Raw genomic sequence first — 23,505 nt, 5'->3', positions numbered from 1 at the left:
CATTTCAGTAAAATATATAATCAAAATGGATTATCTAATTTGAGACAAAATACTTAAGATTAAAATATTTTTGTATATTTATATATGCAGCTATTTAAAATGTTCTTTTGTATTTCCTACATGTCTTTTAAAGGGTATTCTCTAGTATTTGCCTAAAAAGTTTGTCTTCTGTATTCTGTAGTTATTTCCTCTTTGCATGCTTGTGTGTGTGTGTGTGTGTGTGTGTGTGTGTGTGTGTGTGTATTATGCTGTTATTTTATATATATGTTTTAATCAGATAGCCCCATTGGAGATCCTTTTCTGCTTACTGCTAAACAGTTATGGGAACATTCTATAATAGGCAATCATCTTTAAGTTTGCTTTCTTCCATGCTTCTGTCATCTAAGGCTGTCTAAGAGGATTTATCATGCAATGTTTTTTGAATCATGAAATTTATTGTATATAAATTTGATAGGTTCTTAGAGAGCTTTAAAAATATTATTTCATATGTTGGCTTCTCATCTTTTCTCCTCCCTCAGGTCTTCCATTCATTCATAACAGTTCTTTTCTTTTTCTATTATTTATTTATTTGAGAATGACAGACAGAGAAAGAGGGAGACAGAGAGAGGGAGAGAATGGGCGAGCCAGGGCCTCCAGCCACTGCCAACAAACTCCAGATGCATGCGCCCCCTTGTGCATCTGGCTAATGTGGGTCCTAGGGAAATGAGCCTTGAACTGGGGTCCTTAGGTTTCACAAGCAAGTGCTTCACCGCTAAGCCATCTCCTCAGTCCCATAACAGTTCTTTTCAAACCTAGAACCAGAGAAGGCTTTAAGTTTGAAACTTACTCATTGATCTATTTGTACTGGTTGATAGGAGATGAGAAACTTGTCTAATGAATTTGCAGCTCCTTCATACCCCTTTAATTTTATTCATATCTACTTAAAGAAAATCAGTTATATGTACAGTTGGTTCACATTATGGTAGTTTCTTGGTTCCACTCCCCATTTCCTTTCCACTGAATCCATTCTTCTTCCTAACTAAGCCCTCTTCTACTTGGGTGTCTTGTGTGCATGTGTATTTTGTGTGAGTGTGAAAGAAAGAGAGAAAGGAGAGAGAGAGAGAGACCGACCCACTTAATTAGACTCCACTGAGTTTGTATGTGCGTGTGGGAGTTGCTTCCATGAGATTAATGGGATTAATAGAGCATGTGAAACCTTAAACATGTTTATTTTAAATATTGACATTCTTTTTGAAATATATTCTACATAAATGATATTACCTCTATTTAATTTAATGGGCTTTAAATTGCTTAATGAAGTTAATTTTACTTAACCATCATTATACCATGGTGTTTATGTTGTTTTATGTGCAGCTATTAGTCATTGAAGCATGTTGAGAATACATGTAGTTTCATTTCTAGTCTTTTACATTTTCAAACAAAAGTAATAGTGATAGCACTTTATTTTTGTTACATTTGTTTCAAGTGTTTAAAAAAGTTCCTTATAATGAAAAGGGAAAGAATACTCCCAGATTCATCCTAGGAAGACATTATTACCATGATATCAAAACCAGATTGAAAAATGAGAAATAGATTAACCTAGGAAAGTATAGTACAATAACCTTGATGAACAAAAACACAGAAGACCTCAATAAAGTACTTGCAAACCAAATTCAGCAACACAATAAAAAGACCATATGCTGGCAGGGTGTGCACAAGGCCTTAGTCCCAGCACTCAGGAGGTTGAGGTAGGAAGACTGCTGTGAGTTGAAATCCATCCTAAGAATACAAAGTGAATTCCAAGTCAGCCTAGTCTAGAGTGAGATCCTGCCTTTAGAAAAAAAGTACCCTAATCAAGTTTGTTTTATTTCATTTAGCGTTTTCAATTCAATAAACGTAATATGTCATATAAAGAGTATCATGGTCAATAATCACATTGTCTTCTAATAAATGCAGGAAAAGCCTTTGACAAAACTCAGTATCCCTTTATGATAAAAGCCATTAAGAAATAAAAAATAGGGCTTGGTGTGGTTGTGTATGCTTTTAATCCCAGTACTTGGGAGGCAGAGGTAGAGGATCACCATGATTTTAAAGCCACCCTGAGACTACATAATGAATTCTAGGTTAGCCTCGACTAGAGTGAGATACCATCTCAAGGAAAAAAGAAAGAAAGAAAGAAAGAAAGAAAGAACAAAATAGGATCATAGCTCAACATATCTAATGCAGGATTTTGGGGTTTAGGAGGGATCTCCAGTATTTATGAACCCCGCATTTTGCATTCTGTACTACCTTTAGAAGAATTAATAGGGCTTGAGAAGTGGTTTGCATTTAAGGTGCTTGCTTGTGAAGCCCAAGAACCATGAGACTTTCCAGGCCCCACATAAGCCAGTCTCACAACATGATGCATGCATCATGCACATGAGGTGGTGTATGTGCCTAGAGTTCAATTACAGTGGCTGGAGGCACTGGCACACCAATTGTCTCTAACTCATAAAGAAAAAAAAAGCCAGCCTTTTGGGCTTGCCTAAAAAAAATTAATAAAGATTGACTTTCCCTCTCTCAAATTAAAAGTACTTTTTTAAAAAGCCTCAGTTTCTCTTAAATGAGCTTTGACTATCTTCTACATGTTTGCAGCTTTACTCCAGTCTCCTTTTCTTCTCAGTTTTTCTTAAAAGATCAAAGAACAGTGTTATGCTCTCCCACCCCTCACCCAGGCTGGATGTGGGAGGTATAGAGGCCAGAGTCACATATATCCAAGCAGCACAGGGTAAAAGCTGGGGAGGTGCACATGCACCAATGGTTGTGCCAAGAGAAAAGGAGGGACAGTATGGCCACAGCCTTTATAGGGTCAGATTCAGGTATATAAGTGGAAGACCCACTTGGTTTGTAGTTTGGAGGGTAGACTTCAGGACCAGCCCACCTGGGCAGTTTATTTAGGTAGTGTGCTAGACTTTGGGCAACAAGAGAGTGCTGTAGATCAGTCTCGATCTGACAAGTTTCATTTCTGTTCTTGTGCTGGTTCTCTTTGGGCCTCAATCTGTAACTGAAAGTACCTAAAAGAAGTTAGCTTCTTCCTATCCTCTTTCAATCATTCATATATATATATATAATCTCCATCCAATATTACATTGGGGAAAAATTTTAAACTTGAAAATCAGGAAATGCATAGATGCTCATACAACTCTTATTTAACTGGTGCTTAAAATCTTTTAACTACAACAATAAGGTAAGAAAGAGAAACTGGAGTGGTAAAAATAGGAAAGGAAGAAATCAAATTATCTCTGTAGACCATATGATCCTATAGAAGATCCTCAAAATGGGCTGGAGAGATGGCTTAGCGGTTAAGGCATTTGCTTCCAAAGCCAAAGGACCCAGGTTCAATTCCCCAGGACCCATGTAAACCAGATGCACAAGGGGCGCATTCATCTGGAGTTCATTTGTAGTGGCTGGAGGCCCTGGCACGCCCATTCTCTCTCTCCCTCTCTCTGCCTCTTTCTCTCTCTCTCCCTCAAATAAATAAATAAAGATAAAGTTAAAAATAAAAGAGATAACAACATTGCAAAAAAAAACTTAAAAAAATAAAAGATCCTAAAAGCTCTACTGGAAGAAGGTTAGTTTTGATAAACACTTTGAGCAAAGTAATGGGATATGAAATCAGTCTTCAGAAATTTGTAGCTTTTCTGTATATCAATAACAAAAAGTCTGAGAGGGAAATTAGGAGGCTGGGATGATGGTTCAGTGGTTGAAATGTGCTTGTTTGCAAAGCCTACCAGCCCAGATTCAGTTCCAAAGCCATACAGGAAGCCAGATGCAAAAAGTAGTAAAAGAATCTGGTCTTTGTTCATAGCAGTAAGTTGTTTTGATATAGTGGTACATTCACACACATATACACACACTCATGCATGTACACATGCACACAAGTAAATAAATAAATAAGTGAAATAAGGAAACAATCCCATTCTTTTTGTTGTTGTTGTTCTTCTTTTTTGTTTTTGTTTTTGTTTTTTTTTTTGTGGTAGGGTTTCATTGTAGCCTGGGCTGACCTGGACTTCACTATATAATCTCAGGGTGCTTTGGATTCACAGCGATCTTCCTACCTCTGCCTCCTGAGTGCTGGGATTAAAGGCGTGTGACACCACACCCCACTAACAATCCCATTCTTAATAGTTTAAATAAATACCTAACAGTGACTAACATAACCTTGGAATGAAAGACTTGTACAATGAAAAGTTAAAAGCACTAAGGAAATTGAAAAAGACAGTAGAAGCTTGAAAGATATCCTGTGTGCATGGGCTTTCAGAATTCATATTATAAAAATGGTCATAATACCTGGAAATAGTCTGTGAATTGGATATATTCTGCATCAAAATTCAGATGATGTTCTTCACAGAAAAATCAATTTTAAACATCCAGTGGAAGTACAAATCATTATCCCCCCCCCATCCAAATATAGGAATCTTAATAAAAAGAGTAATTCTGGTATCATAGTACCTGATTTAAAGTTATAGAACAGAGCCATAGTAACAAAAGCAGGATGATATTGGTATAAAAACAGACATTTTTTGAGATTGGGTCTCATGTAGCCCAGGTTGACCTTTAACTTGCCTTATTGCTAAGGCTGGCCTTGAACTCCTTGTCTTTCTGCCCCTGCCTCCCAGTGCTGAGACTTACAGTTATGAGCTATGTCTAGAATAATCATGTTGAGAAATTAAGTAGAATAGATGACCCAGAAATAAACCCATGTAGCTGAAGCCATATGATTTTTGAACAAAGGTACCAACACATGTGATGGAGAAAAGATAACTTCTCCAATGAATGATACTGAAAAACCTGGATACCTACATATAGAAGAGTGAAACTTGAGTTATCTTTCTCACTCTGCTCAAAAATTAGTTCAGGATGGATCAAAGACCTTAGTGTAAGTCCTGAAACTAAAACTGCAAGAAGAAAACAACATAAAGAATGCATTTCAAGATAGAGGCATGGTCAAGGACTTTCTGAGTAGGACTCCAATGGTGTAAGAAATAATAGCCAAAATTAGAAAATCAGATTGCATAAAATTAAAATACATTTCCATAACAAAGGAAATAGTCAATAATGTGAAGAGATAACCTACAGAATGGGAGCAAATCTTTGCTAGTCATTTATTCATTTGACATTGGGTTAATATCCAGAATAAATAAAGTACTCAAAAATTTAATACCTAAAATAATCCAGTCTGTAGGTTAGAACAAACTTTACTTTTTGTAAGAAATGAGTGGGACTGAAAATAATCGTAGTACATGAAAGAAACCAGGCTCTGAACAGAAATCTCACATTTTCATATGCTATATCTAGATTGTTTTTGTAATTTTTTAAATGAGAGAAGTGGTGCTCCAGGGTCTTCAGCCACTGCAGCCGAATTCTAGATGCATGCACCACCTTGTGCTCATGTATAGCCTTGCATGCTTGCATCACCTTGTGGGCCTGGCTTACATGGGTTCTGGAGAGTCAAACATGGGTCCTCAGGCTTTGCAGGCAAGCACCTTAACTGCTAAGCCATCTCTCCAGCCCTTGAGTCTGGATTTTTAAATTTTTTTTTTGTTCATTTTTTATTTATTTATTTGAGAGCAACAGACACAGGGAGAAAGACAGATAGAGGGAGAGAGATAGAATGGGCACGCCAGGGCTTCCAGCCACTGCAAACGAACTCCAGACGCGTGCGCCCCCTTGTCCATCTGGCTAATGTGGGACCTGGGGAACCGAGCCTTGAACCGGGGTCCTTAGGCTTCACAGGCAAGCGCTTAACCGCTAAGCCATCTCTCCAGCCCGAGTCTGGATTTTTAAAAGAAAGACATGAATGGACTTCTTAGAACGAGAAAGGAAACCACTTGGAGCTGGGAGAGGTGACAGAGAGGAATTCAGGAGGCCAATGTGATCAAAGTATGTGATATATATGCATGAAAATTTCATAATCCTGCCTATTATTTTGTAGTATATTAGCTAGTAAAACATTAAGATATATTAATAATTTATTTGTTTATGTGATATCTTCAACATAGTGGTAGTAAGAAATGAAGACCTTGAATTCATTTGAAAGGGTAAAATTGGGCTGGAGAAATGGCTAGCAGTTAAGGTGCTTGCCTGGGAAGCCTAAGGACTTATGTTCGACTCTCCAGATCCCATGTAAGCCAGAAGCATAAAGTGACACAAGCATGCAAGGTCATACATGCGAACAAAAAGGCGCATGCATCTGGAGCTCAATTGCAATGGCTGAAAGCTCTGGTGTGCCAATTCTCTCGTGTGTGCTCTTGCTCACTCACATAAAAAAGGAAAAACAGAGCTGGACATGGTGGCACATGCCTTTAATCCCAGCACTTGGGAGGCAGAGGTAGGAGGATCGCCATGAGTTCGAGGCCACCCTGAGACTACATAGTGAGACCCTACCTCAAAAAAACAAACAAACAAAAAAAGTCTGTTGGGCTTGTGTCAAAAAAATAATAAAGGGAGAGAGTGGATAAAATTAAACAATTTGTGAAGGGATAAGATAATATTTTTCTAGATAGAGTTACAATTTTTTTCTTTGAGATGCTTTTGAGGCCTCTAGTAATTGGCAATTTTGTGAGATATTTTATTGTAAGCCACATACAAAGGTTTGTGTTCAGAATTTTGAAATATTACATAAGAAGAATTTTGAAAGGCCCAGAGGTGAAGTTGAGAGTTAGGGATTAGTCCATGATGGATCACATGTCACATTTTCCTCCTCTTCTTCTCATTTAGGAGCATACTACCCAATAATTATAAATCTCATTCTACTTCCAGTGAGAAAAATATTATTTCATACATTATTAAAAAGTTATTATATAAAATTATTCTTAATTTTTAAGACTGTTGTGTTGGTCATATGCAAGTTTCCTCTTGACCCAATGCAAGTAAAAATCTTGATTTAGTTTGAGGAAATGATGAATGAGTAGTCACCTAACTGGATTTTTTATTTTTATTTTTTGAGGTAGGGTCTTACTCTAGCCCAGGCTGACCTGGAATTCACTATGTAGTCTCAGGGTGGCCTTGAACTCATGGCTATCCACCTACCTCTGCCTCCTGAGTGCTAGGATTAAAGGCGTGTGCCACCATGCCTGGCTTGGCTATTTTTTTTATTTTTACTTTTTGATTTATTTATTTGCAAGCAGAGAGAGAGAGAGAGAGAGAGAGAGAGAGGGAGGGAGGGAGGGAGGGAGGGAGGGAGGGAGGGAGGGAGAGAGAGAGAGAGAGAGAGAGAGAGAGAGAGAATAGCTGTAGGGCTTCCAGCAATATGCATGTGCACCTTTGTGCATCTGGCTTTATGTGGGTACTGGGGAATCATTAGGCAGGCAAGCACCTAAACCAGGGAGCCGTCTCTCCAGTCCCTAACTAGGTATTTTTATGTTTATTTATAGTTTTAGTAGCCACTTTCCCTTTGTCTCAGGGGAAACATCTCCTCCTCCCTTCCCAGTGAATGCCTGAAGCTGCAGATCTTACCAAGCTTTATAATTTATTGTATTTTTGACTTTCAGTAAGCCCTTATGGACCATGACCACACTTTCTGCAGTTTGAGGTATGTTGGTAAAATTAGCATTAATTTCTTTTTTCTTCGTTACAATTTAATGAATAGAATATTTTTTTCTTACCATAGATCTTAGTAACCTCAACATGAAGGTATTGAATTTGATTTCTGTTTTAAGTAAATGAAGAGCTTTTACCTTTTTACCAAAAGGCAGTACATTGCAGCTTTTCTTGACATATCCAGTTTGCAAGCCTCACTATTGTACTTCAAGCCAAGTAAAGCCAACCTAAAGGGTTCTTGAAAATACGTGCTGAGCACTAAGTGAATATTGCCAGGTAGCTTATGCAGTATGGATGTAATGGACAAAGAATCATCCTGTCTTGTATGGATGTGACCAAGATAGCACAAATTTAGGGCTAGAGAGCTGGCTTAGCAGTTAAGGCATTTGCCTGCAAAGCCCTAAAGACCCATGTTTAACTCTCCAGGTGCCATGTAAGCCAGAGGCACAAGATGATGCAAGGGCACAAGGATGCACATGTGCACAAGATAGCACATGCGTCTGGAGTTCGATTGCAGTGGCTGGAGGCCTCTGTATGCCAATTTCTCTCTCTTTCTCTCTCTTGCTTGCTATCTCATAAAAATTTATAAGAAAAGATAGCACAAATTTATATCATGTTATTCAGTTTGGCATATAATTTAAAACTTACAAATATTGTGTGTTTTTTAGAAATTTCCACTTGTTTTCAGACCACAGTTGATTGGAAACTGGATTTGCCCCCCCCCCCATTGTACTTCCTCCTAAGTCTTAAAGTGTTCTTACTCCCTATAGCTACTACTCAAAAATTTTCCATTTGTAGGATGTGGTTCACAACTTGAACAAAAGAAGTCATAATTAAAAGAGAACCTGGTAAATCAGAGATGATGGGAAACATGAATGGGAAGTATTATATGGAATACTTTACTAATTTCTTCCATATATACAAATGCCAATGACCCAGCAGCACCACCAATATAAAGCTTAACTGCTTTACAATGCTTTTCAATATGTATTTCTTTTTTTTTCCTTTTTTATTTTTGTTTTGAAGTGTGAAACTTTAATAATGAATTTGAAAAATATTTCAATACCAATACCACCTCATTAAGATAAGAGAATTAGGGCTACAATAATCAATATGTATTTCATTGCCTGTTCATTTTAGTTTTTATATTCAACTTTCAGATAGTCACATTCCACTTGTAAAACTATAGCAGTGCAGATTTTGAGGCCCTTTTATGTGTGTAGCCTTTTGCTAGATGTTTTATTGATACTCTGTGAAATTCCTAAAGTATATGTACAGGGTTTTAATGTTAGTAGTCCTGTTTGAGAAGTCTGGCAGCAAGTCTGTCGTGCTGCTGTGTTTAAGAACTGTTTGTGTAAAAATCAATTCTCATTTGTAACATTTACTGATTTCTGTGGTGTAAATACTCCTATGTGCCTGATTTTTAAGATTTTTTTTTTATTATTTATTTTATTAGAGAGAGGGGTGGGGGAATGGGCATTCCAGGGCCTTTAGCCATGGCAAACAGACTTTAGATGCTTGTGCCACATTGTGCCTCTGGCTTAGGTGGGTACTGGGGAATTGAACCTGGGTCCTTAGGCTTCTCAGTCAAGTTCCTTAACTGCTAAGCCATCTTTCCAACCCCGTGTGCCTGATTTTTATCTAACTGTATGAAATTTTTGAAGGGTACTGAGGAAGAGACATGTGAATTGTTTCTGGCATACATTGACTATAGTTCGGTGAGAACAACATTGTTAATTTTATTTATTTATTCATTTTGCTTAAAGCCAAAATTCACAATCACATCAGTCTAATTCTAAAAGCTGTACTTTCTTTAATATTCCATTCCTTTAATAGATTAAAAAGATAGCAAGGGTTAGGGTTGTAACTCAGTTAGTAGAGAGCTTGCCTAGAATGCATGAAGCCTTAAGTGCTGCATTAATTGGGCATGGTGCTGTATACTTGTAATTCCAGCACTAGGGTTGTGTGGAAGCAGGAGGATCTGATGTTCAAAGTCATTATCTACTACATAGTGAGTCTGAGCCCATCCTGGGATATTTGTCTCAAAATTAAAAAAAATAAAATAAAAGATTTGAAGTTGGATGTGACGGTTCATACACTTGGGAGGCTGAGGCAGAAGGATCACTGTGTGTTCAAGGGTAGCTTGGACTGTAGTTGGAGATTTTGTCCCCAAAACAAACAAACAACAGCAAAACCAGACAAAGAAAGCAGTGTGCTTCTTTGCATTCAGGAGGGCAGAAAGAGCTAGATAAGTTAAGAGGAGGGAACTAAGACCTTGAATGAAGGAGGGTGGGAGAGTAGGAAGAAAAGAGCTTAAGTTTGAAAATTGAGAGCAACTGATTGGACTATAATGGAGGTAGGAGACAGAAAACAGAATTATTAAAGTGATAAGTTTTCTCAAAATGGCTAGCAATCTGCTGTTTTATTGTCAGTCTATAAAAGACATAATAACATATAACAATGTTAACATTAGCTACCACATCTTAAGAGGAATTGTACTCAGGAGCTTTGTGCGACTGATGATTTGTTCTTTATATCCTTACTTATACAACTTCTGATCATATCATAGCATACATAAAACAGTCCAACAAAGAGCCAAGGCAAATAAAACGAGTTTTTTATTCATATGACAAAGCAAATATCTATAATTTGGGTATAAAAAGGAAAGCTAAATATGTTGTTATGTATTGAACATTTACAAAATTGTTTGTTATAAAAACAAAGGGTGATAGTTTCCTAGCATACATATAGTGAGTGAGCTATCACTCACTGGAAGTTTTTCAGATTGTTGATGAAACATATAACACAGTAATACATTATTGTTATATGAAGTTTTGAGATAAGGTGCCACATTAAACACTTTTCATACTTAATAGCAATTCAGATAAAATCCTTGTATCTTACTGACTTGTTTTGAGTTATATTAATGGTATTTAGCTTCTTTTATAATACCAATGAGGGCAAAGTTGAGCTATAGAAGCCACTAGATAGTGCATTGTTAATTTTAGAAACAATTATTACCCTTTCCACTGTTGCAAATTTATCCCAAAAGTGACACTGGAGAAGCAGAAAGGAAGGCTCCATTGCTTCCCAAGCCGAAATTTTTAGTGAGCTTCTTCTAAAAGTATGTTAAATACTATGTATAAAAAAAAGTCCAGAAGAGGATAAAAAACAAAGAACATGCTCTGTTCAAATAACTAACTTAACAACCAAAGATGTTAATTGAAGTTGAAGGGAAGAAACCTCTACAATGTAATGCTCCTGTCCAATATCATAGCGCATAAGAAATAGAAACACAGCCAGGTGTAGTGGCACACACCTTTAATCCCAGCACTCAGGAGGCAAAGGTAGGAGGACCACCATAAGTTTGAGGCCACCCTGAGACTCCATAGTGAATTCCAGGTCTGCCTGTGCTAGAGCAAGACCCTACCTCAAACAACAACAACAACAAAATAGAAACATATTACTTCTAAGTTAATGAATTTAGTGACTTAATGCTGCTTCTAACATTTTTTTCATCCTTTCATTATCTATAGAGTATAAAATAAGAATCTTCTTTCATTTATGATTGTGGAAATTTGTATCTTTCTTGATTTATCTGGCTAGATGTTTTTCAGTTTTATTAATCTTCAAAGAACTTGCTGTTTGTATTTATTTTTTAATTATTTATTTATTTTAGAGAGAGAAAGGAAAGGAAGAGGCAGATAGAGAAAGAAAATGCCTTTTGTTTTTCTTTTTATTTATTTATTTTTATTAACATTTTCCATGATTATAAAAAATATCCCATGGTAATATCCTCCCCCCCCACACTTTCCCCTTTGAAATTCCATTCTCTATCATATTACCTCCCCATCTCAATCATTCTACTTACATATATACAATACCAACCTATTAAGTACCCTCCTTCCTTCCTTTCTCTTCCCTTTATATCTCCTTTTTAACTTACTGGCCTCTGCTACTAAGTATTTTCCTTCTCACGCAGAAGCCCAATCATCTGTAGCTAGGATCCACATATGAGGGAGAACATGTGGCGCTTGGCTTTCTGGGCTTGGGTTACCTCACTTAGTATAATCCTTTCCAGATCCATCCAGTTTTATGTAACTATTGTAACTTCATTTTTCTTTACTGCTGAGTAGAACTCCATTGTGTAAATGTGCCAAATCTTCATTATCCACTCATCAGTTGAGGGACATCTAGGCTGGTTCCATTTTCCAGCTATTATAAATTGAGCAGCAATAAACATGGTTGAGCACGTACATCTAAGGAAATGAGATGAGTCCTTCGGATATATGCCTAGGAGTGCTATAGCTGGGTCATATGGTAGATCAATCTTTAGCTGTTTTAATAACCTCCACACTGTTTTCCGCAATGGCTGGACTAGATTGTATTCCCACCAGCAGTGTAGAAGGGTTCCTGTTTTTCCACATCCCCACCAACATTTATGATCATTTGTTTTCATGATGGTGGCCAATCTGACAGGAGTGAGATAGAATCTCAATGTAGTTTTAATCTGCATTTCCCTGATGACTAGTGATGTAGAACATCTTTTTACATGCTTATATACCATTCGTATTTCTTCCTTTGCGAATGCTCTATTTAGCTCCATAGCCCATTTTTTGATTGGCTTGTTTGATTCCTTATTATTTAACTTTTTGAGTTCTTTGTATATCCTAGATATTAATCCTCTATCAGATATATAGCTGGCGAAGATTTTTTCCCATTCTGTAGGTTGCCTCTTTGCTTTTTTCACTGTGTCCTTTGCAGAGCAAAATCTTTGTAATTTCATGAGGTCCCAGTGATTAATCTGTGGTTTTGTTGCCTGAGCAATTGGGGTTGTATTCAGAAAGTTTTTGCCAAGACCAATATGTTGAAGGGTTTCCCCTACTTTTTCCTCTAGCAGTTTCAGAGTTTCAGGTCTGATGTTAAGGTCTTTAATCCATTTGGACTTAATTATTGTGCATGGCGAGAGAGAAGAATCTATTTTCATCCTTCTGCAGATATATATCCAGTTTTCCCAACACCATTTGCTGAAGAGGCTGTCTTTTCTCCAATGAGTATTTTGGACATTTTTATCGAATATCAGGTGCTATAGCCACCTGGGCTTACATCTGGATCCTCTATTCTGTTCCACTGATCTACATGTCTGGTTTGTGCTAGTACCACGCTGTTTTTGTTACTATGGCTCCGTAGTATAGGTTAAAATCAGGTATGGTGATACCACCGGCCTTATTTTTGTTGCTCAGTATTATTTTAGATATTTGAGGTTTTTTGTGATTCCAAATGAATGTTTGGATTGTTTTTTTCTATTTCCTTGAAGAATGCCTTTGAAATTTTGATAGGGATTGCATTAAATGTATAGATTGCTTTAGGTAAGATTGCCATTTTCACAATATTGATTCTTCCAATCCAGGAACAAGGGATGTTTCTCCACTTTCTAGTGTCTTCTGCAATTTCTCGCTTGAGTGTTTTAAAGTTCTCATTGTAGAGATTCTTTACTTCCTTGGTTAGGTTTTTCCAAGGTATTTTATTTTATTTTTTGATGCAATTGTGAATGGGAGTGATTCTCTGATTTCATCTTCTGTGTGTTTGTTGTTAGCATATATGAAGGCTACTGATTTCTGTGTATTTATTTTGTATCCTGCTACATGGCTGTAGGTTTTGATCAGCTCTAACAGTTTGCTAGTAGAGTCTTTAGGGTCCTTTATGTATAGAATCATGTCATCTGCAAATAATGATAACTTGATCTCTTCCTTTCCAATTTGTATCCCTTTTATGTGTGTCTCTTGCCTTATTGCTATGGCTTAGACTTCCAAAACTGTGATAAATAAAAGTGGTGACAGTGGACACCCTTGTCTTGTTCCTGATTTTAGTGGAAAAGCTTCCAGTTTTTCCCCATTTAGTAATATGTTGGCTGTAGGCTTGTCAAATAGCTTTTATTATATTGAGATATGTTCTTTCTATTCCCAGTCTCTATAGGAGATTTGCTTTGTGTCCTAATATGTGGTGTATTTTAGAGAATGTTCCGTGTGCTGCTGAAAAGAATGTATATTCTGCAGCATTTGGATGAAATGTCCTGTATATATCTGTTAGGTCCATACCTTCTATGACCTCAATTAGTCCAGATGCCTCTCTGTTTATTTTTTCCCAGGATGATCTGTCAATTGATGAGAGTGGGGTGTTAAAGTCACCCACCACCACTGTGTTTGGTGTTATCTGTGACCTTAATTCTAATAGTGTTTGTTTGATGAATTTGGGAGCCCCCATGTTAGGTACATATATGTTTAGGACTGTAATGTCCTCCTGTTGGAGTGTGCCCTTAATCAATATAAAGTGACCTTCCTTATCTTTCTTGACCAACATTGGACTGAAGTCTACCTTGTCAGATATTAGGATAGCAACCCCTGCTTGTTTTCTGGCCCGTTTGCTTGAAACACCGTTTTCCAACTTTTCACCCTAAGTTAATGTCTGTCCTTTGTAGAAAGGTGAGTTTCTTGGAGACAACCAAGTGTAGGATCCTGCTTTTTAACCCAGTCTGCAAATCTATGTCTTTTGGTTGGGGCATTGAGACTGTTGATATTAAGAGATATTATTGAAAGGTGTGTATTTATGTTTGTCTTTTTTTTTTTTTTTTGTGGTTTCGGTTCTACCTTTGCTTTCTTGTGTTAACTAGTATTTATTTGAGTATTGCTTGTTTTTTCCAGGTTCCTTATATGTGTGCTTTTCCTTTTCTTCAGCATGGAGGATCCTATCAAGTATTTTCTGTAGAGCTGGTTTTGTCTTCAAATACTCCTTAAACCTGCTTTTATCATGGAATGTCCTTATTTCTCCGTCTATTTGAATGGGTAGCTTTGCAGGATAAAGTAACCTTGGTTGACAGTTGTTATCTTTCAGAACTTGGAATACATCACTCTAAGCCCTTCTGGCTTTTAAAGTTTGTGTTGAATAATCTGCTGTAATACTGATGGGCTTGCCTTTGTATGTAACTTGATTTTTCTCTCTAACTGCTTTCAGTATTTTTTCTTTGGTTTGTGTGTTTGGAAGTTTGATTATAATATTATGAGGAGAGGTTCTTTCCAGGTTTTGTCTGGCTGGGGTTCTAAAGGCTTCCTGTCCTGAATTCTTATATTGGATCTTTTCATAATGTTCCAAATATCTTGAAATTCCCACTCATACTTTTCTATAAGTTTGTCTTTCTCTTTGTTGGACTGGATTAGATCTGCCACCTGGTCTTCTAGCTTAGATATTCTGTCCTCTCCTTCATCCATTTTACTGGTGAGATTTTCTACAGCATTTTTTATTTCATTAACTGTGTTCTTCATTGCTAGTAATTCTGACTGGTTTTTTATTATTATTATTTCTATTTCCTTATTTCTGTCTTGTATTGTCTTCTTTATTTCATGAAACTGGTGTCCTGCGTCTTCTTTGATTCTTTTGATTTCCTCTTTGGGTTCCTCTTTGACTCCTTTGATTTGTTGTCTGACCTCTTTGAACATATATACAATCATTCTTTTGAAATCTTTCTCAGGCATTTCCTCTAACTCATTCTCACTGGTTGGTCATTTCTGATGCATTAATACTGTTAGGTGGATTTATATTGTCTTGCTTTTTAGTGTTTCTTGTGTTATAATGTATATATTTTTGCATCTTGGATTAAGTTAATTGTTGGATTTTCTAGGTAGCTAGGTATTCTTAGCTGTATCAATGGATTTGATGTTATATATCTTCAGGATAGGAGCTTAAGGTGTTAGGTGTGGCTCTTAAGGCTCTCAGAGTATCTACAAAGGTATTCCTAGGGGTTGAGTTTCCCTGCTATAGGAGTATTCAAGTAGGCTGAGTGGAATAAAATACAGGTAGATTCTAAAATTTAACTAAACACTGTACACATTAAATCAAAAACAGCACCGAATATTTATGCAAGAGTAGTTATTATAACAACCAGATCCTCTAGCAACAAAGAGGTTAAGATTTCTGGTCTGTTGAGGGATCCAAGTCAGCTTGTGACCAAGTGAGACCCTTCCTTGGTGCAGTCAATCCCAGTTACCTTTTTGGATGATTTTGGTCTCAGTAAAGTTGCTGGCTGTGTCGTTGGGGTGCTGTTCTGATTTCTAGAGCTGGGCACTGGCTTTTCCTGCGGGGCAAACCAAGGCTGGAAACTGTGGCCCTGCAGAATGGCACCCCTGCTGCTGGAACCACCACTGCTGCTCCTTGAAGCTGCCACTACTGGATTTGTCGCTGCTGCTGCTAAAGCTGCTGCTGCTGGGTCTGTCACCTCTGCTGCGTCCTCCGCTGCTGCTGCTGTTTTAGCTGCCACTGCTGGATATTCTGCTGCTGCTGGCTCTGCAACTGCTGACTCTGAAGCTGTTTGCTGCTGGATCTGCCACTGCTGGGGCGGCTGATGTTGCTGCGGGATTCTGCTCCTGCTTGGGTCCTGCTCTTCACTCAAGTTTGTGTGGCTGGGTCCTGGGACCACTGCTCTGTTCACTGGAGCTGGGCACAGGTGGTGGGGGAGGAGAGGGAGTCTCAGCTGCTCTGGTCCTCTCGCTGTTCCATGTGTCTTCTACCTTGTGATCTGCTCCTCTGTTGCTCACTGCTGCTCTCCCTTCACGTTTCTTGAATTGTGGAGAGCTCTGGTGTGAGTGGAAGCTCCCGTCACCTGGTTTTTCCTGCGGCTGGAGCCGAGCCTGGCCTGGAGGGTTTCTAGTGTGCAGCCGCCACTGAGGTCGGTGGACCTGCCAAGGCTGCTTTTGCCAGCCTATGCGGGCTCTGGATCTCTTCTACTTCTCCACTGCCATTTCAATTTCCTGTACACCTCACTTTTTAGTAAAAGTATGTATTTTGCTGAGTTTTTTTGGTCTTTCCCCTGCCCCCCCAGGCTGCTTTGGTGTGGTACCTAAGCTGCCATCTTAACTGGAAGTCCCTTTTGTATTTCTAATGCTCTTATAATTCTAAAAAAATGTTTTTATTATTTACAATTATGGAAGTTGTCAATAAAAATAAAAGCTAATTTCTTATGAGTGAATGGGGGAGAGAGAGAGAATTGGCATGCCAGGGCCTTTAGCCATTGCAATCAAACTCCAGATGCATGTACCACCTTGTGTGCATGCACAGCCTTGTGCATGTGTCCCCTTTGTGTGTCTGGCTTATGTGGGATCTGGGGAGTCGAACATGGGTAGTTAGGCATTGCAGGCATGCACCTTAACTGCTAAGTCATCTTTCCAGCCCCTCAAAATAATCTTTTGATAATAGGATAGTTTTAGACTTATAGAAAAATTATCAAGACATAATACAGACTTTCTATTTACACCATGCCCAATTTTCCTATTGGTTTTGTCTATATTATATTATTATATTTGTTACAACTTTGAGTCATTATTGAAAATTATTGTTTGCCAAAGTTCATACTTAATTTCCTTAGTTTTTAAAAAATTTTTTTTTGTCCATTTTTTTTTTATTTATTATTTGAGAGCGACGGACACAGAGAGAAAGACAGATAGAGGGGGAGAGAGAGAATGGGCGCGCCAGGGCTTCCAGCCTCTGCAAACGAACTCCAGACGCGTGCGCCCCCTTGTGCATCTGGCTAACGTGGGCCCTGGGGAACCGAGCCTCGAACCAGAGTCCTTAGGCTTCACAGGCAAGCGCTTAACCGCTAAGCCATCTCTCCAGCCCTATTTCCTTAGTTTTTAACCACTTATTTTTTTATTTTCATCATACTACTTAAGAAAGTTATATATTCTTAGACTTTTAATTGTTAGTTTCTTGGTCTTGTTTTTATTGACCTTTATAATTTTGAATAGTTGTCAGGGTTTTTGTGGAAATATTCCTCAAATTCTTATTCACTATTGTTTTTGTCATGATTAGACTGAGATTTTTTTTTTTTTTTACTTGATTTTTGAAGGGGAAGACTTAGGTAAGGTGCCATTTGAATTATTTAATGTCAGCATGACTTAACACTCTTGATCTTGGCCTGGACTACTTGATTGAGATAGTTCCTTGTCAGCTTTCTTCAATATAAAGCCCCCTCTGTTCTGTACTATTTGGAAGGAAGTCACCATGTTCATTCAGCACATTTAAGGAACAAGAGACTAATGTTTCATTTCCTTGATGATGGGCTAGCTACATAGAATATTCATTTATTCTGTACAAAAAGATTGATCCACTCTCCATCTCATCCATATCTTCTAATGTATCATTGTAGTATTGTATACTCTGGGGCCTTGTCTAACACTATGTGTATATTCTGTTATGCACATTGTTCTAGCTCTGGCCAGTTGCTCTTTTATTTGGGTCCTTGTCCCTTTGCTCTACTTTGTCATTGTGCTTTTGTAGGAACATGTCTTCACTTCCTGGAAGTACTTATGCTCCAGACATATTTGCAAAACACTGAAAAGATCTTAGGTTTTTAACTGATGCAGAAAACAAAACTTGAACATGTTAGCGGGGTACCATGCTATCCTTTGATGAATGCATGTGTTAGTGTAGGAGGAACAGGAGCAAAGTAGCTTTTTATAGGCAGTCAATCAGAGACAGAGGCCCAAGAAAGACATGGATGCCACCTTGCCTGCTCTGGCACATCCATTCTTCTTCTCTTTCTCAAATAAAAAATTTAGCCGGGTGTGGTGGCACATGCCTTTAATCTCAGCCCTTGGGAGGCAGAGGTAGGAGGATTGCTATGAGTTTGAGGCCACCCTGAGACTACATACAGTGTGAATTCCAGGTTAGCCTGGGCTAGAGTGAAATCCTACCTCAAAAAAAAAAAAAAAAAAGGGAATGCTCTCCAACTCTTTTTATGATGCCAGCATTATGCCAATAGAAATGCACTAATATCAAAACCAGGCCAATGACCAGTATCCCTGATGAAAAAAAAAATCACAAAAAAAATTTTATGAATTTGCTTTATGTTTGTGTGTGGGGACTGTGTTGGTCTTCTGTGCTATTGTTCCAGTTTTAGTATATGTGTTCAAGCAAACACTTCATAGCCATCTTACTTATTTCCTGCCTGAGTTCTAGAATCAACAGTTTATCCAGAAAGCTTTGGTTCTTTTTAATTTGAGGATAGTATAATTAAAGCAGGATCTAATTCTGGTATGTTTGTTTATACTGGGGCATTATTACTTTCAGCTGACAGGACAAGGAAAGACATGTAAATGTACTGATTTGTATATGTACATGTACTAGTAAATATTTTTGTATGCAACCATCTGGGTTTGTTTAAACTAAATTTAAGTTCGCATTGGTGTCTTCAACTTTAATAAATGATTTTACTCTATTGACTTTCTTTGTAAACACCCGCAGTGAAAAACTTGGCTTCTGTTGCCCAACATTCATTTATTTGATTGTTAAATTTCAACATGTGTTAATGATCTCAAAATTGCTAATCTATACTCCTATGAGAAACAATTTCATCAATTTATATATAATATTATATATCATTTATCTTTTAGTCTTCAAGATCCACTCATTTTCAGAGATACTTAGGCAACACCTCCTCCATCATCACTTGCAGTGAGATTGACATGTTTCTATTAGAGCTAGATTAGTTTTTTACATTCTGGCTATTTGTTATCATTCAACTTTTGCCATTTCTAGAATAGCATATAATAGAAACCAGAGTATGTAGGATTCACAAACTAGCTTCTTTCATTTAGTAGTATTCATTTAAGATTTTCAGTATCTTTGTGTGGCTTGATAGTTTTTCATTACTGAATAGTAGCCATCTACCTGCTGAAAGACATTTTGGTTGCTTGCAGGTTTTGGTGCTTATTAATGATGCTACTGGAAACTGCACATTTTGTGTAGATACACGTTTTCAGTTGTATAAATATTTAGTCACATAATTGCTGGTATCATATGCCATGTTTAGATTTGGAAGAAATTGCCCAAGTAAATTCTCAAGTGTATCATCTTGCATTTTTACTAGTAATGAATCCAAGTTCATTTTGTTCTGTATTATATCCAGCAGTTTATATTGTGAAGCTTTTTTTATGTCAGGCATTCTAATAGGTGTGAAGTGATAAAATGAATCTTGTTTGAATTTGCAATTTCTTAATTTCAAATGATGTTGGCCATTTTTTCAAGTGTATTTGCTATATATAGAGAGTACACATATATATTTCTTTTGGTAAAGTTCAGTTCTTTGCCCTATTTTTAAATTGAAATCTGTATTTTCTTATTTTTGAGTTGTAAAGGTTCTTTGTGTGTTTACAGCAAAAGTCTGTTATCTGTTTTGCACATATTTTTTCAGTGTACATATTGTCTGTTTTTAAAATATTTTTATTTTTATTTATTTATTTGAGAGAGGGAAGGAGAGGGAGGGAGGGAGGGAGAGAGAAAGGGGGGGGGGTGAGGGAGAGAAAGAAAGAAAATGGGCATGCCAGGGCTCCCAACCACTGCAAACGAACTCCAGATACATGCATAACCTTGTGTATCTGGCTTACTTGGGTACTGGGGAATTGAACTGAGGTCCTTTGGCTTTGCAGGCAAGTACCTTAACAACTAAGGCATCTCTCCAGCCCTTGTCTCTTCATTCTCTTGAAACCTTTTTTTTTTTTTTTTTTTTTTTTTTTTTTGCAAAGCAGAAGCTTTTAAATTTGGGGCTGAAGAGATGGCTTACCTGAGTTCAGTCCCCAGATTCCACACAAGGAGCCAGAAGTTCCTAGCAAAGCTGATAGGGTAAAGGGAGGCAGTCACAGGAGAATTTCTGAGCTCTCAGGAGCATAGCAAAGAACAGCTAAAGAGCAAGATCTAGAGAGAAACCCTGCCTTAAATGAGATGGGAAGATGAGGACCAACCCTAAAGTTGTCCTCTAACCTCCACATATCTGCTTTGGCACATGCACACCTGCACTTGCATACAACGAAGTTTGTCATTTTCATTCATTATTTCTCAGAGATTTTGCATTTGGAGTCATATTTTAAAACATGTCAAATGCTAGGTGACATATAGTTTTTCCTATGGTTTTTAGCCCCCAGAAGTTTTAGAATTTTGTATTTGTTGTTTACTAACCTAATGTCTTGTGACTTTGATATTACGAATGTATTACTACTTAATAATTCCAAGAGATTTTCTTTGATTTTTTTCTCCACTAACAACATATCATTTGCGTATAAAAAATTTCTTCTTTTTCAATCTAGATAGGTTTTGCTTCTTTTTCATGTCTGTATGTTTCTTTTTTTCTTTTTTTTTTAAATTTTATTTATTTATTTATTTGAGAGCGACAGACACAGAGAGAAAGACAGATAGAGGGAGAGAGAGAGAATGGGCGCGCCAGGGCTTCCAGCCTCTGCAAACGAACTCCAGACGCGTGCGCCCCTTGTGCATCTGGCTAACGTGGGACCTGGGGAACTGAGCCTCGAACCGGGGTCCTTAGGCTTCACAGGCAAGCGCCTAACTGCTAAGCCATCTCTCCAGCCCTCTTTTTTTCTGTAGCCAGTCTTTACCACAAACTATTTAAGCTTTTGAAAAACTATTTAAGCTTTGAAAAAAGAGGTTTGTTTTGGCTCACAGTTCTGGGAGGCCCAAGGTCAAGTGGATGCATCTAGAGATGGCTTTCTGGCTGACAGTGTCTCAAGTTGAAGCAGGGCATCAAATGATGAGAGTCAGGCAGTGAATACATGACTGCTGGTTTCTCTCCATCTCCATACAGTGCTACCAGTAGTCATACATGGAGGCTCTATCCTCCTAACCATAATCATGTTCCAAAGGTGTCATCTCTAAACATCCTAGTTGGATTATTTCCATCCTCTTATTACCTTATAGTGGCCATTGAAATTTAACAGATAAGGTGGACACATTCAAAGCATACCCAACCATAGCAAGTTTTTATTGCCTGAGCTAGGGTTTTTGGTAGGATACCGAATAGGAATGATAAGAGAATACATCCTTGTCCTATTATTAATTTTAGGAGAATGTATCCTGTTTCTAACCATTCAGTATGATGGCTACATATTTTGTAGATACTTTATGTGAAGCTGAAATTTGCTTAATTTTTTTTTAAGTTATGAGTGGATGTTGGACTTATTTTTTTCAGCTTTTTAGTTATAAATTGGTGTGATCATGTATTTTTCTTCTTTATTTTATTAAGGTGGATTGCGTCCATTGATTTCAAATGTTGATCCAGGCTTGCATACATGGAAACCCACTTGGCATTGGGGTGCAATTCTTTTTATGAATTTTGGAACTTGATTTACTTTTATGTTACTGAGGATATTTATATTTATGAGATAAATTACTTTTATAGTTTCTTTGGTAATCACTTTCTGGCTTTGATATTAAGGTAATACTGGGTAAACAGAATGCTCTGTTTGTGTTTTCTGTTAATGACTATAGACAATTGATATTATTTGTTTCCTTTTTATTTTATTTATTTATTTTTTATTTATTTTTTTAACATTTTTAAATTTTTTTTATTAGTTTTCTACTGTGCAAGTATAGGCAGTTAGGTACCATTATTAGGCTCATCCATGACCTACCCCCTCCCTATTGGCCCCTCCTTGTTGAGGTATATGTGTTGTGCATTGTGGGGTTAGCCCTCAGTTATGGGCAAGATAAATGTCTTAATATTGTTTTACACAGTATTAGGTTTCATTACGGCATTTTCAAGCAAAATTTGTTTGGGTTTCTTACCCTTCTACCCTTCTATGCGCCCCCCCCCCATTTCTTTGACACCCCTTCTATCTTCCATCCAATACTCATGGCCTCCTTTTCACTTTCATTTCTCATTTCCTATTACTCACCCCACCTCAATATCTCTTTGTTTCCTCTTATGGTCTCCTTGCTACTTTTCTTTTTTTTTTTTAATGTTTGTTTGGCTACTCTTTCTGGTTCCACAGCCTATATGTATTCATGTTACCGCCACTTTAATACATTTATGTAGACATTAGAAGAATCCACATATGAGCAAGAACATGTAATTTTTGTATAGCATATATACAGACCTCCAAAAATCAAACAACAGATAAACAAAACTACCAATCAACAGCAGACAATTCTCAGAAGAAGAAATCCAGGGGCTGGAGAGACTGCTCAGTGGTTAAAGGTACTTGCTTACAAAGCCTGACATGGGTTTGATTCCCCACAACCCCATGATAAAACCCAATGCACAAAGTGGCACATGCATCTTTGGTTTGTCTGCAGTGGCAAGAGTTACTGGCCTAACCATTCAGTCTCTCTTTTTCCTTCCCTCTGTGCTTGCAAACATAAATAAATTCTCTTATGAAAAAAGAAATCCAAATCACTAATACGTATTTTTAAAAGTTCAGCATTCTTGGCCATCAGGGAAATGCAGATGCAGATTAAAACGGTCAGGGAAATGCAAATTAAAACTAATTTGTGATTGTATTTTACTTGTTTCTTTAATATTTGATAGAATTCACTATTGAAACTATATCTGGGTGCTTTTTTCGATTTTTATGTATTCTTTGTCTTAATTGATACAGGGTTACTGTGGTTATCTTTTGTTTTTTGTGTGAATGTGTTACAAAATTTCGGAGGACAGGTTTTGTTTGTTGTTGTTTTTTTTTAAATGCTGTCCTATGAATCCCAACTTTTAGATCCTTGACCATTTCAACAAAGAAATAAGGAACCAGATTCTTTTATTTGGGGAAAACTGGTATCCAGGGAATGATTGACTTTTTAGTACTTAAGGAGTTGTCCCAAGAGGGGCCAGTATACCAAGGCATATCAGATTGGAGAAAAAGAAGGGGACGGTGTCTCTGAGTTGTGCTGAGATTTGTCAAGGCAGGCAGGGTGACATCTCTTTCTTCCCTCTCTTTGGGCCTTTGTCCCTGATTACCTATTTTAAAAAGAATTACCTTGTTTCTATTTTTCCTCCAAATCTCATAAATTATTTCTCTTTCAAGGATATTTTCAGTTCTTATTAAGTTTGTAGGCAGAGTTGTTCCTAACATTTATTTATTGTCCTTGTAATGTCCATAATGGCCTTCCTTT

General features: G+C 37.4%; 1 protein-coding gene across 3 annotated transcripts in view; it reads left to right on the top strand.

Annotated features, from left to right (window-relative positions):
• Positions 1 to 23,505, top strand: part of Rasal2 (RAS protein activator like 2) — a 328,009-nt gene that overhangs the window by 88,098 nt on the left and 216,406 nt on the right. The gene's annotated exons all lie outside the window — the stretch shown is intronic.

The sequence above is a fragment of the Jaculus jaculus genome, chromosome 1 (genome assembly GCF_020740685.1).
Source record: "Jaculus jaculus isolate mJacJac1 chromosome 1, mJacJac1.mat.Y.cur, whole genome shotgun sequence".
Lineage (NCBI taxonomy): Eukaryota > Metazoa > Chordata > Mammalia > Rodentia > Dipodidae > Jaculus > Jaculus jaculus.
Note: the sequence above shows the minus strand (reverse complement) of the source record. Positions and strands in the feature narration are given on the sequence as shown.